General features: G+C 43.8%; 1 pseudogene; it reads left to right on the plus strand.

The window, feature by feature from the left end:
* The first annotated feature begins 347 nt into the window (after positions 1 to 347).
* Positions 348 to 14,302, plus strand: LOC121922949 (annotated as a pseudogene).
* The last annotated feature ends 1,491 nt before the right edge of the window (positions 14,303 to 15,793 follow it).

Raw genomic sequence — 15,793 nt, forward strand, 5'->3', positions numbered from 1 at the left:
TTTAATAAGAGCAGCTAGAATGCTAGTGGCAAAAAACTGGAAATCCACATATACACCATCTATAGAAGAATGGAAAAATAAAGTATTTGAAAGGAAGGAATTAGACAGTTTAACTGCAATATTAAACAAAAAGGACAAGGAGAGAGAGAGAGAGAGCGCAGAGGGTTCAGATTCCTAGAGAGTCTTCTAATGGGGAGAAAGAGGAGCTCTGATTCCTAGAGAGTCCTCCAAGAGGAGAGAGAGAAGAGGCTCAGATTCCTAAAGAGTCTTGTAATGGGGAGAAAGAGGAGCCGTATGATTCCTAGAGAGTCCTCCAAGGGGAGAGAGAGAGCAAAGGCTCAGATTCCTAGAGAGTCCTCTAAGGGGGAGAAGGAGAGGAGCTCTGATTCCTAGAGAGTCCTCCAAGAGGGAGAAGGAGAAGAGCTCTGATTCGTAGAGAGCCCTCCAAGGGGGAGAGAGCGCGAAGGGCTCAGATTCCAAGGGAGGCAGGAATGTGGTCAGAAAAGTCACATGGGAGGAGGGACGGAGAACCATAGAGTTGGAAGAAAGCCCCAGGGCCACCCAGTCCAGCCCCATTCTGCCATGGTCGCCCTCCTCTGCATATGCTCCAGTTTATCAACGTTATTTTCAGATGGTGGTGCCTTCTCCTCCCTGTGCGTGGAATAGCCAGAGGAGGGGGAGGAGGAGGAGGAAAGTGAGGGGGGGTTCATGGGGGGGAGGGGGGCCCTAATATGGGGGCTTGGGGGCGCCCTAAAATGGGGAGTCCTTGCTGATTTCCCGGCTGGGGAGAGGGTTCTTGCTGCCCCTTTGAGGAGGAGATGATAGCAATAGCAAGTACCGTGCGTCCTTTTTTTACGAGGGGGATCCGTTCTGGACCCCTCCCACGTAAAAAAAGTGCGTATGCTCAAGCCCCATTGAATGTAACGGGGCTCATGCATGCGGTGCCACAGTGGCACATGTCCACCATAGGCGTGCACCCCATTCATCTAAATGGGACGCACTGTCCCGCATGCCCTGCATGCTCCCACATGGCTTTCAGCATATGCTGAAAGCCACGTATAGTGCGCCCATGTATGACGCGGGCACACTGTACATTTCTATACTGCTTATCAATGCAACTAAACACTTCCTAAGCGGTTTACAATGTGTAAGCTTTTTGTGGGTTTTTCAGGCTATGTGACCATGTTCTAGCAGAGTTTCTTCCTGACGTTTCGCCAGCATCTGTGGCTGGCATCTTCAGAGAATGCTTGCCTGGAAAGGACTTGGTAAACATTCTAATAAGATGCCAGCCACAGATGCTGCTGAAACATCAGGAAGAAACTCTGCTAGAACATGGCCACATGGCCCGAAAAACCCACCAAAAACTATGGATGCCGGCCATGAAAGCCTTCGACTTCACAAATGTGTAAGCTTATTGCTTATAAACTGGGTACTCATTTTAGTGCATGTGATTTTAAAGTTCTTTTCATTCTATCAATGGTTTTCACTCTAATGGTACTGGCTCTCTGATGAAAGAACCCAAATTGCCTTTCTTTCAGGCAAGAGACCTGTTCGCTATTGGAGGTCTTCACAGTTTTCTTGTTCTTGTGTGTGCCTTCAAGTCACCTATCAAGTTATGGTGACGCCATGAAAATTTCATATGGTTTTATTAGGCGACAAATTCTCAACTGGTTTTGCCAATTCCTTTCTCTGAAATAGACTTTACAATCCCTGGTATTTGTTGGCAATCTCATATCCAAGTACTAACCAAAGCTGACCCTGCTTAACTTCCAAGATCAGACAGGATCTGGTGCCACGTGTACCAAGATAATAATTATCACAACAATGTACATTGATGGTGCTCTGTAAATATCTGATATTATCTATACTAACACAACAATGTATTGGCTTTACAGAGCATCATAGGGACATCTTTGCCCTGAGACAGACAGAGGAGGAATAATTTTGATCCTGCTTGTGCTTTCATTGGTGTAATATATGATGGATGAACCAGACTCAGCTGGTCCTGAAGAACGAAGAGGTCCTGATGGCCTCAATGCTGAGAACAGTGAAGGATTCTGTGAGAAGACAATCCAGGGGTCCTTGGGTGAGGACCTGGCCAGCTCAGACACAAAGCGCCAGCATTTCAGGCAGTTCTCCTACAAAGAGAGTGAAGGACCCCGAGAGGTTTGCAGTCGACTCCATCATCTCTGCCATCAGTGGCTGAAGCCAGAGCAATACACCAAAAAAGAGATCCTGGACCTGGTGATTTTGGAACAGTTCCTGACCATCATACCCTTGGAGATGGAGAACTGGGTCAGGGAATGTGGAGCAGAGACCTGTTCCCAGGCAGTGGTCCTGGCAGAAGGTTTTCTCCTGAGTCGGGCAGAGGCAGAGAAGAAGCAGAAGGAACAGCAGGTGAGAGCATTTCTTCTTGGGGTCAAGGTGAAGAGGTTGTGGCTCTGGGCTGTCTTTTTTGAGATTCAGAGGGCAAAGACTACCTGAAGAGGTCCTGCTGAAATGTGGTGCCCCCAGATCTGAAATGTGGTGCCCCTCATCCTTCTCCATATTCCATGTCTTGAATCATGACTGCTGTTTCAGGTCAAGAATCTCTTGGTAGAAGTTAAGTCTGAATTCTCTGTGGCCAAGAAGGCTCCATTGGATCCCAGGCAGAGTCTCCAATGGAGGGCGATCAAGGAGGAGTGTGATGGAGGGGCTTCATTGCAAGGTAAGGATGTCTCTTTGTCATTGTTTTTGTGTGCTTTCTAGTCACTTCCATCTTATGGCAACTTAAGGTGACCCTATCACAGGATTGTCTTGGCAAGATTCATTTAGAGGAAGTTTCCCCTTGTCTTCTTCTGAGGCTGAGAGCATGTGGCTTGGCCAAGATTACCCAGGAAGTTTCCACATCAGAGCGGGGATTTGAACCACAGTCTCTACAGTCATAGTCCAGCACTGAAATTACTACAGCATGCCAGCTCTAATTTCCTCAATGGAACCTGTTGGACTTTTTGGTCTGATGTGGAACATCCATATACAGTAGGCTCTCTGAATCCGTGGACTTGCCATCCGTAATTTACAGCATTCATGGACTGCAAGCCCATGGGGGAGGGGGGTGGTGGAAGAGGAAGAGGTGATGGCAACAGGGAAGCAGAGGAGGCAGACCCTCCTTTTCCTCCCAAAGTTTCAGGAGAAGGACAGCCCCCCCTCACCAAGCAAGAACCCCCTCCATGGGCCGAACTCCTGGATGTTGTTGCTTGGCCAGTGGCAGGTAGAGTCTGGAAGGTGGGTGGGAGGCGAGGTCGTGTGGACTTCGAGAGTCCCGGCTGGACTCAGAGACTTCCCTTAGGCCAGAGAGAAGAACCAGCCCAGCGCCACCTGGGGGACATTGCAGCCAGACACCTGAAGCATACATAGCCTTCCTTTCCTCCTCTCCCAACTCCTCCTCCTTTTACAGTGGGCATAGCGAGGCCTGAAGGGGCAGGAAGCAGAGCAGCAGAGCCTCAGTGGGCCTGGAGCCGGAAGAGACCATGAGGTCATCCGTCCAAGCACCGAAGCACCCCTCCCCCTGAGAAGCGGCATTCCAGAGGGCTGCCCTTGGACCTTCCTTCCTCCTGGGTCTTCCAACTCCGAGAGACACCCAAGGCTTGCTGTTTCTGCCACCCTCATCAGGTCTGGATGAGCCTCACAGACTGCCCCATCCGTCATGTGCCACAGGGAAGAGCGAGCCAATGGACAGAAGCAAGTTCTCCCTGCAGACAGAAGGCTAGAAGACCTGGGAGGGGAAAAGGAAGGTCCAAGGGCGACACTCTGAAGTGCCACTTCCCCAGGAAGGGGGTTCTGGGGCCTGGTTGGATGGTCTCATGGTCTCTTCTGGCTCTGGCCTCACTGAGGTTCTGCCACTCCACTTCCTGCCCCTTCAGGCCTCACCATGCCTGCCAGGCAACAGGAGGACAAGTAGCTGCAGGAGAAGAGGAAGGCTTTGCAGGCTTTGGGAGGCCAAGTGCCATTGCCCCCAATGGCTGCGCCACCCTTGAAGTCAATGGGAGTTCAGAAATCATGGATTTTGGCATCCGCGGGGAATACCATGTGGATACCAAGTGCTGACTGTACAGCTCACGATTGTGGAAGTGGAGTTGTGCATGCAGGGTCACTTGGCTTCCAGGTGCACCTGTAGTTGTGCATTTTCCTGGGCTGGAAGTGTTCTTGTGTTCTAAGACTTCCAAGAGAATACAGGTGCACTTGAGCAAACAAAACACCATGTGTTCCAGGGCATTTTTTCTTTAACAGAAAATTTGGTACGAGAGGCACAGATCACATGGGAAGACTAGGGATGGGTTCCTGAGACACAAAAAAAGATGAGCAAGCCAAAATGTTTCAGCACACTTTTTCTCCAGAACTAACTATATGCACATTAGAAGTAAGACCATTAAGTCAGGGAAGCCTTGCATAAATAAACAAAAATGTTTGGAACCTTCTAGAACCCATTTGAAGGCTTCTTCCAAAATGAATTCAGGAATTACATTTTTTCCCGCCAACCCCAACTTTTCTTATGATTTCTGTTTTGGTGGCCAAATTCATAATCTGTGGGTTTAGGTTTGGGGTTTTTTAAGTGTTAGCTGTTGAGGCAGGCTTCTCTGCTCTTCCATTTTCTTTCCCTTTAGCTTTTCCTGCATGCTCAGTGAATATCTCTGGGGCAACCGCTGTTTTCCTTGTGTGTTGTGGGCAGGGTTTAGAAGGATCAGATAGAGCTGAATTGCACTGTTTCTCAGTCCAAGCATTAGTGTATTCTTTAGTCCAGACACATTGCTGCAACCAGATGCTGAAAACTCTTTATGGTTTTTCCAGCCCTCTTTCACCATCCTTGCAATGCGTCTACTGCTAAAATGGTTTCAGTTGTACAGAGGATGAAGAGGAAATGAGGGCAGGGAGGGTATAATATGTCTTTGTAAAAAGCAGGATATTTGTCAGAGCTTTTGTTAACTGAGGCGTATCTGTACTTCCTAGTGAGTCTTTACGATTGTAACCTCTAACAGCAGATGTCACTGGCTTCCCCCACCTTTGTCTCTCCCACAGAGGCTGGAATGATCCCACCAAAAAGGACTCAGACACCTCTTCCTCTTTGCAGTGGACCAGAACCAGATCAGGTAAGAAGGATTCCTGGAGCAGTCTGGGTTCATCTTTAACCAGATCACATTCCTCTCAGAGCAAGGGGAGAATTTCGTTTCAGTTTGGTTTGGATTTTTAAAAATTGTAAAAATTTATTAATTTATTTATTATTAATCTTTTAATAAACACACACACACACTCCCTACACAGACAATTTCTATTCTAACTCTGTTTTCAAATGGGCTTTTTCCATTTTCCATTTTCAAATTGAATTTTCAAATTCAAACAAGAACATTTTCTTCTGTTTTTAGGGCCTGTTGACCTTTGAGGAGGTGGCCGTGTCTTTCTCCCCAGAGGAGTGGGCCCTACTGGACCCTGACCAGAGAGCCTTGCATAGGCAGATCATAGTGGAGATCCATGAGATTATGGACTTTCTTGGTAAGGCTATCTCTTTTTCTCAATGATTATGTCTTCTGTTTAAAATTTATTTATAATAATGGCATTGCCAGCTACAGTACTTTGAAGCAGGTCCTGATTCAGCCCAAATCTAAAAAGGGATGAACCCTGTATATGCAGATCATGGAGGAAACGTGTGGGGTTATAGACTGTCCTGATAAGGCTCTCTTGTTTCCTTGTTGATTCTCATTTCCTTTCTAAAATGTGATTGGGGGATTGCGTGCTTCTGTGAGGCAAGAGACCATGCTGATAGTATCAAGGCTGGCAGTAGGATCTCCCACAATAGGCAGGATTTTGCTGAGAGTCAGATGAAATGTGCCAACAATTAGTGGGCAGCAATAGTCTGTGTGTGAGAGAGAGAGAGAGACAGACAGACTGACTGACTGACTGACTGACTGATGGAGGACCTCGGTGACAGAGGACAGAAGAGCAAAGGGCAGGTACCGTAGTATTGTATCTAATGATGCAACTGGACCCAAACTTAAAGGATGTTCGGCTGCTGGCCTGCACAGAGATGAAAGAAAAGTCCCAAGCTGCACAGCATTAATAGGAAAAGAAGGATACCCCAAAACAGGTGTATTGATTAAATCAAGGAAGCCATACAGCCACTCTATTCTGCTCTGGTCAGGCCCCACCTGGAATATTGTGTCCAGTTCTGGGCACTACAATTTAAAAAGGATGTTAAGAAACTGGAGTGTGTCTAAAGGAGACCGACTAAAATGGTGAAGAGTCTGGAAACCATGGCCTATGAGGAACGACTTAGGGAGCTGGTGATGTTTAGCCTGGAAAAGAGAAGGTTAAGAGGTGATATGATAGCCCTGTTTAAATACTTGAAGGGATGTCAAACTGATAAGGGAGCTAGCTTGTTTTCTGCTGCTCCAGACAGTAGGACCCGGAGCAATGGATGCAAGCTACAGGAAAAGAGATTCCACCTCAACATTAGGAGGAAATTCCTGATAGTAAGGACTGTGGAACACATTCCCTCAGAGTGCAGTGGAGTCTCCTTCCTTAGAGGTCTTTAAACAGAGGCTGGATGGCTGTCTGTCGGGGATACTTTGATTTAGATTTCCTGCCTGCATGGCAGGGGGTTGGACTGGATGGCCCTTGTGGTCTCTTCCAACTCTATTGATTTTATAATTCTATTGCCCTGAGTTTGCCAGGCAAGGCTATTATTATTATTATTATTATTATTATTATTATTATTATTATTATTATCTTATATCCTGCCTTTCTCTCAATATAGGGACTCAAGGCGGTGAATATCAATTTGCAAAGACTTGCCCACACAAGTACGTCTTTACCTGTCGCCAGATGGATAGCAGCAATGGAGCCATTCTGGCCTTTCTAGGGAGGGAGTTCCAAAACTTAGGAGCAGCCAATGAGAAGACACTCTCTCTTGTTCCCACCAAACATCCTGAGAGGGTGGTGGGACAGAGAGAAGGGCCTCTCCAGATGATCTCAGAATCCTAGGGAGGGAGACATGATCCTTCAAATAGCCTGGCGCCAAGCTTTGGAGGTCTCTTATACATAGGGTTCCGAGAACTTGACTTCTTGTCAGAAAACAAATTGAACAGCAAATGAAAAAATAACAGCAGAAGCATTGCTTCTTAATGGGAATAGTGTCTAAACTATGCCAGCCACAGGAAGCCCCTTAAGGCAGGGCTGGGGAATAGGCATCTGTTTGGATGCCCTCTACCCCACACACCAAACCTTTCACCAATCATATACCAAATTTCCCCCCAATCACATTGAAGTAGGGTTGCAGTGCTGGGGGCAGCACTGTGTAAGAAGGTGTTTTGTATCTCATTGAACAATTGTCTTAGATATAGAAAACATATCAGGGAGTATCTGAGTTGGCCATATGGAAATGTATGGTATCATCCTAAATCCACAAAACAGTGATACCTTTATTGGACCAATCAGTGGAGCTTCAAAAGGTTGCAACATGTATATTGAACATTTTGATTGGCCCAAGAATGAGGCTTTAGCCTCAGCCAGCCCATTTTGGCAACAATCCAGTTACCTGAGCATAACGTGAATATCTGCAAGACAATACTAACTCCATGCCCCATAGCAGAATAGCACAACACATGTCAGTGACTGAATGCCAGTGGGCAACCGCAATGCACAATGTTGCTATATGCGCTCCTTCACTTCTGCCACTGTTAACAGAATATGTCTGATCTACTGTGGTGAATTAGTCTTCCTGTAAGTGTTGGACAACATATCTGTGTGTAATGTCCCTAACAGAATGCCAGCCTTGGGTGTCTCAAAAGGGCAGCAATTTTTTAACTTTATTAATTTTTTTGTTTGTGGACTAGACTTCCTAGAAGGGTGGTGAACATCTTTCTAGACTGTTTTAGTTGTGTGTTCCTGCATGGAACAAGGTTGGAATAGATGGCCCTGGCAATCCCTTCCATCTCTAAGATTCTTTGATTCTGTGTTCTGAAACTCCTGTTGCCCTCAGCCCTGTCCTGTCCTCCCTTCACCTTAGAGAAAACAAGCAGAGAAGGAGGCTTACACCGTAACTGATGCAGAATGGGAAGAAATAAATATAAATCATAAGTACCAGTCTCAAAAAATATATAAAGGCTGAAACATATCTTTCAGTGTGTGTGTGTGTGTGTGTATACATACATACATCAGGTGAATAATAACTCCAACTGTAATAACAAAGTCCAGAAATAAACATTCACAAATATGCCATTCTGTAAGGGATAACTCATCTGAGTCCTATGCGATAAGAGATGATGGTCCCAATGATAAAAATTCAGTGGCCAGTCTGAAGACAGTAACAATGTCCTGCCACTATGCACTGGGTCACTTTGAACATTTCTTTTGTTGAGTTACTGGTGGCAATTGTAGCGATGGCAGCATAAATATCAACAGTACATCTTGTACTGGTAGCAAGACGGCTACACAAATACTCCGGACCATTTTTTTGTTTCTTTTCATTTCCTGAGTAAATCACTGTGTAGTTATCAAAATGACTCATTCCTGTCCAGTTTAGCTCACTTACCCCTAGTATTGCTGTATTTTATGCGTTGCTTTTTTTTTTTTTTTTACTATATCTAGTTTCCCTTGGCTCATGCTTCTCACAGTCCATTTTCCAACAATATGTGTAGTGTTGTTTCAAATAGTCTTTACTTTGTTGAGGTGTCAGCTGCTTGAATTCCTGGCTTTTTGTGTTCTTCTGTGACTTTGGTTAGTTCTCTATTTGTGATTAAACTGTGAGACTCAACAATGCCCTTCTCAGACACCGCTTACCTTTTGCTCTCTTCTAGAGACTGGACTGGAAAGAGTATAGGTACAGCTGCATAGATACAAGCCAACTTAGTTACTTAGTAAATGCCCCACCCATTAGACCATGTGCTTTTGGAGAACACAGGACAAACACTAAGAAGCAAAAATCCACCCTATGCCTTAAAAAGCAGTGAGAACCAAAAAGCCAAAAGTAAATGGGCACATATTTGCATATGTGGTGGCATTGCCCGTTTATAAAGTCTTTGTGGGTAACGATTCATCTCGAAATTAAGTTGATGTTAAAAATTGATTTTGATTTGTTGCCAGAATTATATTTTCTAAACATGACCTCATTACTAGGTCCTGATGAAGAAAGGAAGTTTTGGAAAATATTATTATATTTAATATTTTATCTGCAGCTAATATTATAGTAGCAAAGAACTGGAAATTACCATTACAACGGGCCAAGGAGAACGGATTACTTTAGTAACCCGAAAGACCAAAGTAGATTAACAGCATTATTAAACAAAAAAGATATGGCTAAATGGGAAAAGGACTGGGAAGCCATGATATTTCATTTGACTGCTGCTAAGAAACAGATTGCTCAAGAAACAATATTTTTTATGTGAATAAATGTAACAATTGTTTTGGGTTTAAAGATTTTTTTGTTAATATATAAAAATGTATAGTTTCTTATAGAAAGCTTTATAAATAAGCCTGTAAATTAATAGATTTATATTTTGATTTTATATGTTACTTTTGTCACGCTGGATGAATACAAGCTTTGTAAATAAAATATGTTATTATAATAATAAAAAACGCAGTGAGAACCAATGGTGCCATTCTGAGACACAGCTCACCTTCCACTCCTGCCTTAGATGCTCTGCAAAGCCCATCTTTACTTAGCATTGAGCCCCATTTGACTCAAGTTCAATCCTAGTTCAGACAGGAAGCTCCCCTCCCTTGGACTTTTCTCACAAATCCTCCATTTCCAATAGTCCTGCTCTGCATGTCTGAAAGCAGATGCCCCTGGAATTCCTCAAACAAGAGAAGAAAGCAGCAGTCCAGGCATCCAGGTGCTTGCCCCGAGTCTTCATCTTCAGATAGATTGAGCGGTGGCCTGTCATGACGGATACCGTTATATTTTTGTTGCAGCTCAAAAAAACCTGATATAGCAGATGAAACAAAACTAAAATCTGGAGCATGATATAGGAGTTTCAGCATGTAAAAACCCTAAACATCGCAAGATATCATGAAGAAATGGAAAGGTATTCACTTGGAGCTTAAAAGAGCACTGATACAAAAGTATTTGTTTGCTTGTTTGTTTGTTTGTTTGATTTATACCCATTGTGGTGAACCTATGGCATATGACGCCACTTCCCCCAGCACACAGAAGGGAGCAAGAGGAAGAGTTGCACACTTGTTCCTCCTCCTTCCCGGCCGTCCCAGGCCTTCAGCTGCCTCTCTGGAAGCAGTTGGAGACCGGGGATGGCACAGGGGGAGGAGGAGAAAGAGTGCCTGTTCCTCTTTTTCCTCCCTCATCCCTGGGCCTTAGCTGTCTCTGGAGAGGCAACTGAAGGCCCGGAGGACAGGGGGAAGAAATCCTGCCCCTAGAGGAAGGAATTGAACCACTGGCACCAGGTGCCAGCAGACCTTTTAGATTGGCCACTTGGTCCCTAAAAGGTTCACCATCACTTATTTATACAGTACGATCCATGATATTTCTGCTGGAAGCTGACCATAGACTCACACTGGAAGACCTGCAGAGTTGGCCTCTCTAAGCATTAGAGATTCTCCAGCCCAACTCTGTGGTCAACGTCTGCCAGAGGGTCGTGGTATAGAGAAAGCCCTCCTCAGAAGATTTTAAGACTCAGGCAGAATCTTACGGTGAGATACAGCCTATCAGTTAGTCTGGACCTAAGGTATAAGAGGGAGTATAGCATCTCTTCTTTTGTTCTGATGCTTCGTTTGTCTTTATGATTGTTTGGTTTTAATCCATTCAACTGTTTCCCATAGTACTCAGAAATTGTTTTTCACACAATTATTATTTTCTCGTTTTCTTCTTCATAGCAGAAAACCGGAGGAAAACGTATGGGAATTGTTCCAGACAAAAACTAGAACTTAGTAAGCAAGCTCAACATTCAGAAGCGGAAAGTAATAACAGAGAGAAGCCCTACAAATGCAATGTATCTGGGAAATGTTTTTCTCAAAATATGACACTTGTGCCTTGCAAGAGGCTCCATTCTGGAAAAAAACATTTTAACTGTGAAATTTCTAGGAAATGTTTTGATTATAAATTGAACAGTGTGAACCACCAAGAAGCTCACACTATGCAGAAACCATACAAATGCTGGACGTGTAGGAAATGCTTTGCATACAGTTCATTACTTATGGCACATTTGAAAGTGCACAGAGCCATTGTGAGCCACTGGATAAACCACACAGGAGAAAAACCTTACAGATGTCTGGAGTGTGGAAAATGTTTTACTCAAAAAGCATGGCTTGAGGTACATCGGAGGGTGCATGCAGGCAAGAGGCCCTACAAATATCAGCAGTATGGGAAAGGTTTTGCTCAAAAAGCAGACCTTGTGAAGCACCAGAAAGTCCACACAAGCAAGAAACCATATAAATGTGGTGCGAGTGGCAAATGTTTTGACAACAGTTTGCATCTTGTGAGCCACCAGAGATTGCATACAAGTGAGAAATCCTACAAATGTCAAAAGTGCAGAAAATATTTTACTGAGAAAACCAACCTTGTGAAGCACCTGCAAATCCATGAAGGAAAGAAACCATACAAATGCCAGGAATGCAGAAAAGCTTTTGCTCAAAAAGCAAACCTCATGAAGCATCAGCAAGTCAACACAGGAGAGAAACTGTACAAATGCCAGCAATATGGGAACTGCCTTGTTCAAGTGTCACAACTTGAGAATCACAGAAGAAACCACACAGGAGAGATATCATACAAATGCCAGCAGTGTGGGAAATGTTTTACTCGGATGTCAGTCCTTCTGAATCATCAGAGAGTTCACACAGGAGAGAAACCATTCCAATGTCAGCAGTCTGGGAATTGTTTTGCTCAGACATCATCCCTTGAGAAACATCAGAGTGTCCACAAAGGAGAGAAGCCATACAAATGCCAGCAGTGTGGGAAATGTTTTGCTGACAAGTCAGTTCTTGTGAGACATCATAGAGTCCACACAGGAGAAAAACCATACAAATGCCAGCAGTGTGGGAAGTGTTTTGCTCGGAATTCACAGCTTCGAATACATCAGAGAGTCCATACAGGAGAGAAACCATACCAATGCCAGCAGTGTGGGAAATGTTTTGCTCAGACATCATCCCTTGCGAAACATCATATTCTTCACACAGGAGAGAAACCATACAAATGTCAGCAGTGTGGGAAATGTTTTGCTCATAAGTCAGAACTTGTATCCCATCTCAGAAGCCACACAGAAGAGAAACCATACACATGCCAGCAGTGTGGGAAATGTTTTGCTCACAAGTCAGAACTTGTCATTCATCAGAGAGTTCACACTGGAGGGAAACCATACAAATGCCAGGAGTGTGGGAAATGTTTTCCTAACTGTTCAAAACTTTTGAGACACCAGAAAGTCCACACTGGAGAGAAACCATACCAATGCCAGGAGTGTGGGAAATGTTTTACTCAGAAGTCACATCTTATTATTCATCAGAGAGTCCACACAGGAGAGAAACCATTCAGGTGCCAGCAGTGTGGGAAATGTTTTGCTCACAAATCAGCCCTTGTAATTCATGGGAGAGTTCACACAGGAGAGAAACCATACAAGTGCCAGCAGTGTGGGAAATGTTTTACTCAGACATCAAGTCTTGGGAAACATCAGAGACTCCACTCAGGGGAGAAACCAGACACATGTAAGCAATGTGGGAGACGATTTCCTCGTAAGTCAGCTCTTGTGATGCATCAGAAAGTCCATGCAGCAGAGACGCATACAAATGCCAGCAGTGTAGGAAATATTTTGCTGACAAGTCAGTCCTTGTGGTTCATCAGAATACCCCACACAGGAGAGAAACTATACTAATGCCAGCAGTGTGAATGTTTTGTTCACAAGTTAGCTCTTGTGAGGCATCAGAGAGTCAACACGGGAGGAATCATACACATACCAGCAGTGTGGGGAATTTTTTCCTCAAATGTCACACTTGGTATTCCATCAGAGAGTACACACAGGAGAGAAACCATACACATGCCAATAGTATGGGATTTTTTTCCAAACCACACACCTTGTATTACATCAGAGAATCCACACAGGAAAGAGATCATAGAAATGCAAGCAGTGTGGGAAATTTTTTGTTCAGAAGTCATTCTTTGAAAAATGTCAGCGTCCACAAAGGAACGAAACCCTATACATGTCAGCATTGTGGGAATGGCTTTGCTCACGAGTTACAGCTTCAGAGTCACTTGAGGGTCCACACAGTAGAGAAACCATACAAATGCCTAATGAGAGGAAATTGTTTTGCTTGAACTTCACATCTTTTGAAGAATTAGAGAATCCACAAAGGAGAGAAATTATTCAGTTGTCATATTTGAAATATTTTCCTCAAAATTCACACCTTTTCAGGTATGAGGGACTTCATATGGAGAGATATAAACCACAGGACTATGGGAAATGTTTTTCTGAAAATTCACACCTATTCAGGCATGAAGAAGTCCAAATTAAAGAGAAACCATTGAAATACCAGTAGTGTGGAAAATGTTTGTTTGGAGAGACAACCTTCACACATCTTGATTGTTTCTTGAAATGCCCTATTAAAATCGCATTTGATTCTATTTATGTTTCAAACCTTGTAATTCTAAATATTTTGCATTTGGGGTTTGATCCTCTGTTGGGGGCAGGCAGACAGGGTGCATTTATTTGCTACCCAAATGGTTACTTGATCAAGTGTTGTTCTGTTATTGTTTTGTTGGAAACACAATTATTTCTCCAGGTGTGAAGCCTGCACAGGTATGTATCATGCATAGTCTCTGCTTCAACCTTCAAGCTTGTACAAGAAGGTGCCAAGTTTGAAGAGGATTGGGGTTAATCATCAGCTACAGTTGAGGAGTGTGAAGATTGTCTCATCCTCTTGTTCCTCTTCCTCCTTGGTGATTCTTTCTCTTTTTGCTAAGACCCTATGATTGTGAAGGGAGGAAGGGAGAGTAACTGATCTTATTGTTGGCTGCCTCTGTCCTGCAGTAAGAACAACAGCAATTTGGTATAGGGCACTGGGCAAAAGCCAAAACAGAATGCAACCAGTCAGAACAGGCCATTTCTGAAGCCAAAAACATTGGACTATGTTAGACACTTGAGAACAATATTTTGCAAGGGAAACTATAGTCTTTTCCCCCCTCAATCATCATTGTTCAGTTACACTATTCCCTTTTTCAGCAATTTATCACTATCATTCATCAAGACTTTACAATTAGACAATATATATGCTGGAATTACACTGTTTTGGTATAGTATTTTTTTAAAAATAAAATACACGACATCATATTGAACCTTGTCTCCTGTTTTGTTTCATTCCAAGGTCATTGCTTGATATCATATATGCATTAATATAATATATCTTAATCTCGAGAGCCACCATGGTGCAGACATTTGAGCATAGGACCAGGGCTCTGGAGAGTGGGTTTTGATTCCTTACTCTGCCATGGAAACTCACTGGGTGAACTTAAGCAAGTCACACCCTCTCACTGCCAGAAAGTCCTGTGATAGGATTACATTAGGGTCACCATAGGTTGGAAACAACTTGAGGACACACAACAACAACAACAATCTTGAATCTTGTATATCTCCAAATTTCTGTCCAGTTAGTTGGAACTCACTTTTTGTATGATTTTCTCTGTTTTTCTGTTACCTAATACATTACAGTATTCCTTCTAAATTTTATGTGTGCAGTCATACATTAGCCGGACCATGGCTGATGAATTGACTGGGACAATTATATGGTCCTGAACATTTTCCTGGAGAATTCCTTCTAGGTGGTAGAAACAATGGATCCATTGATTTTCAAACATGCACCTGGCAAGGTGGAGCAGATGTGATCCATTAAGCCAATGTTAGCTTGCTTGGCAGGGTAATCCTAGGTTGGATATATAACTGCTGGCAGAGTATTTCTAGATCATTCCCTGCAAGAAAAAAGGCTGGTTTTCTGTGCCCACTTTGGTTGGATGAGTACTTAAACTTTTTAAACTGTGAGCCAGTTCTTTGGGTCACTAGGGGTCAGAGCTAGAGGCCTAATTCTATATAACTGCTGATGGAGGTGCGCACATTTTAAAAAATCTTTTCTAGTCAAGGAAGTTTTGGAGTACAGAAGAGAAAGTGACCTGGTAACAGTATTTGAGGAGTTCCTTTTTAATTTTTCACTTTTTCTTATTCTTTTTCCTTAAGGGGCTTGTGGGGACTTGTGCTCAGAGGAATTGAGTCAAAGACTTGCCTCCGGAAGTTGCTAGTAGCCAGGAGCTCTCTAGATAACTATAGGCCTAGTTGATTGAGCTTGCTAAAAGAGCTTGGGGATAAATGCTAAACCAACAGGGGTTCTTTGTCCTGGTATTTAGCAGGTGAAGCCCACAGTCTTGTTTAAGTGCCTCCTTAAGACTTCTCAGTATGGACACTGAGGGACATGCAGTCACCTGCAACACTTGTGGGATGTTTGCGTTCTTGCCGAAGGATGTGGGGAACTTCACTTGCACCAACTGCAAGTTGGTAGCCCTCCTAGGAGAGAAAGTACAGCAGCTGGAGGCCCAGGAATCTGCACTTCAGTATCTTAGCGAGCAAGAGGTTTCCCTTGACAGAACAGATCGGATGGTCTTGGATGGGAAACACACAGAGGAAGTTCCTGGAGAGGAGGACAACACTTCAGATGCAAGAAAGTAGATGGTTGGAGGAATATCGCACACAGTAGTAGGGAAAACAGGGATCGTTCTGTGAGCGTACAGCTACAGAATCGATTTGAATCTAGTATCATGGAAGATGAGGAAGAGCAACAG

This window comes from Sceloporus undulatus, chromosome 2 (genome assembly GCF_019175285.1).
Source record: "Sceloporus undulatus isolate JIND9_A2432 ecotype Alabama chromosome 2, SceUnd_v1.1, whole genome shotgun sequence".
NCBI lineage: Eukaryota > Metazoa > Chordata > Lepidosauria > Squamata > Phrynosomatidae > Sceloporus > Sceloporus undulatus.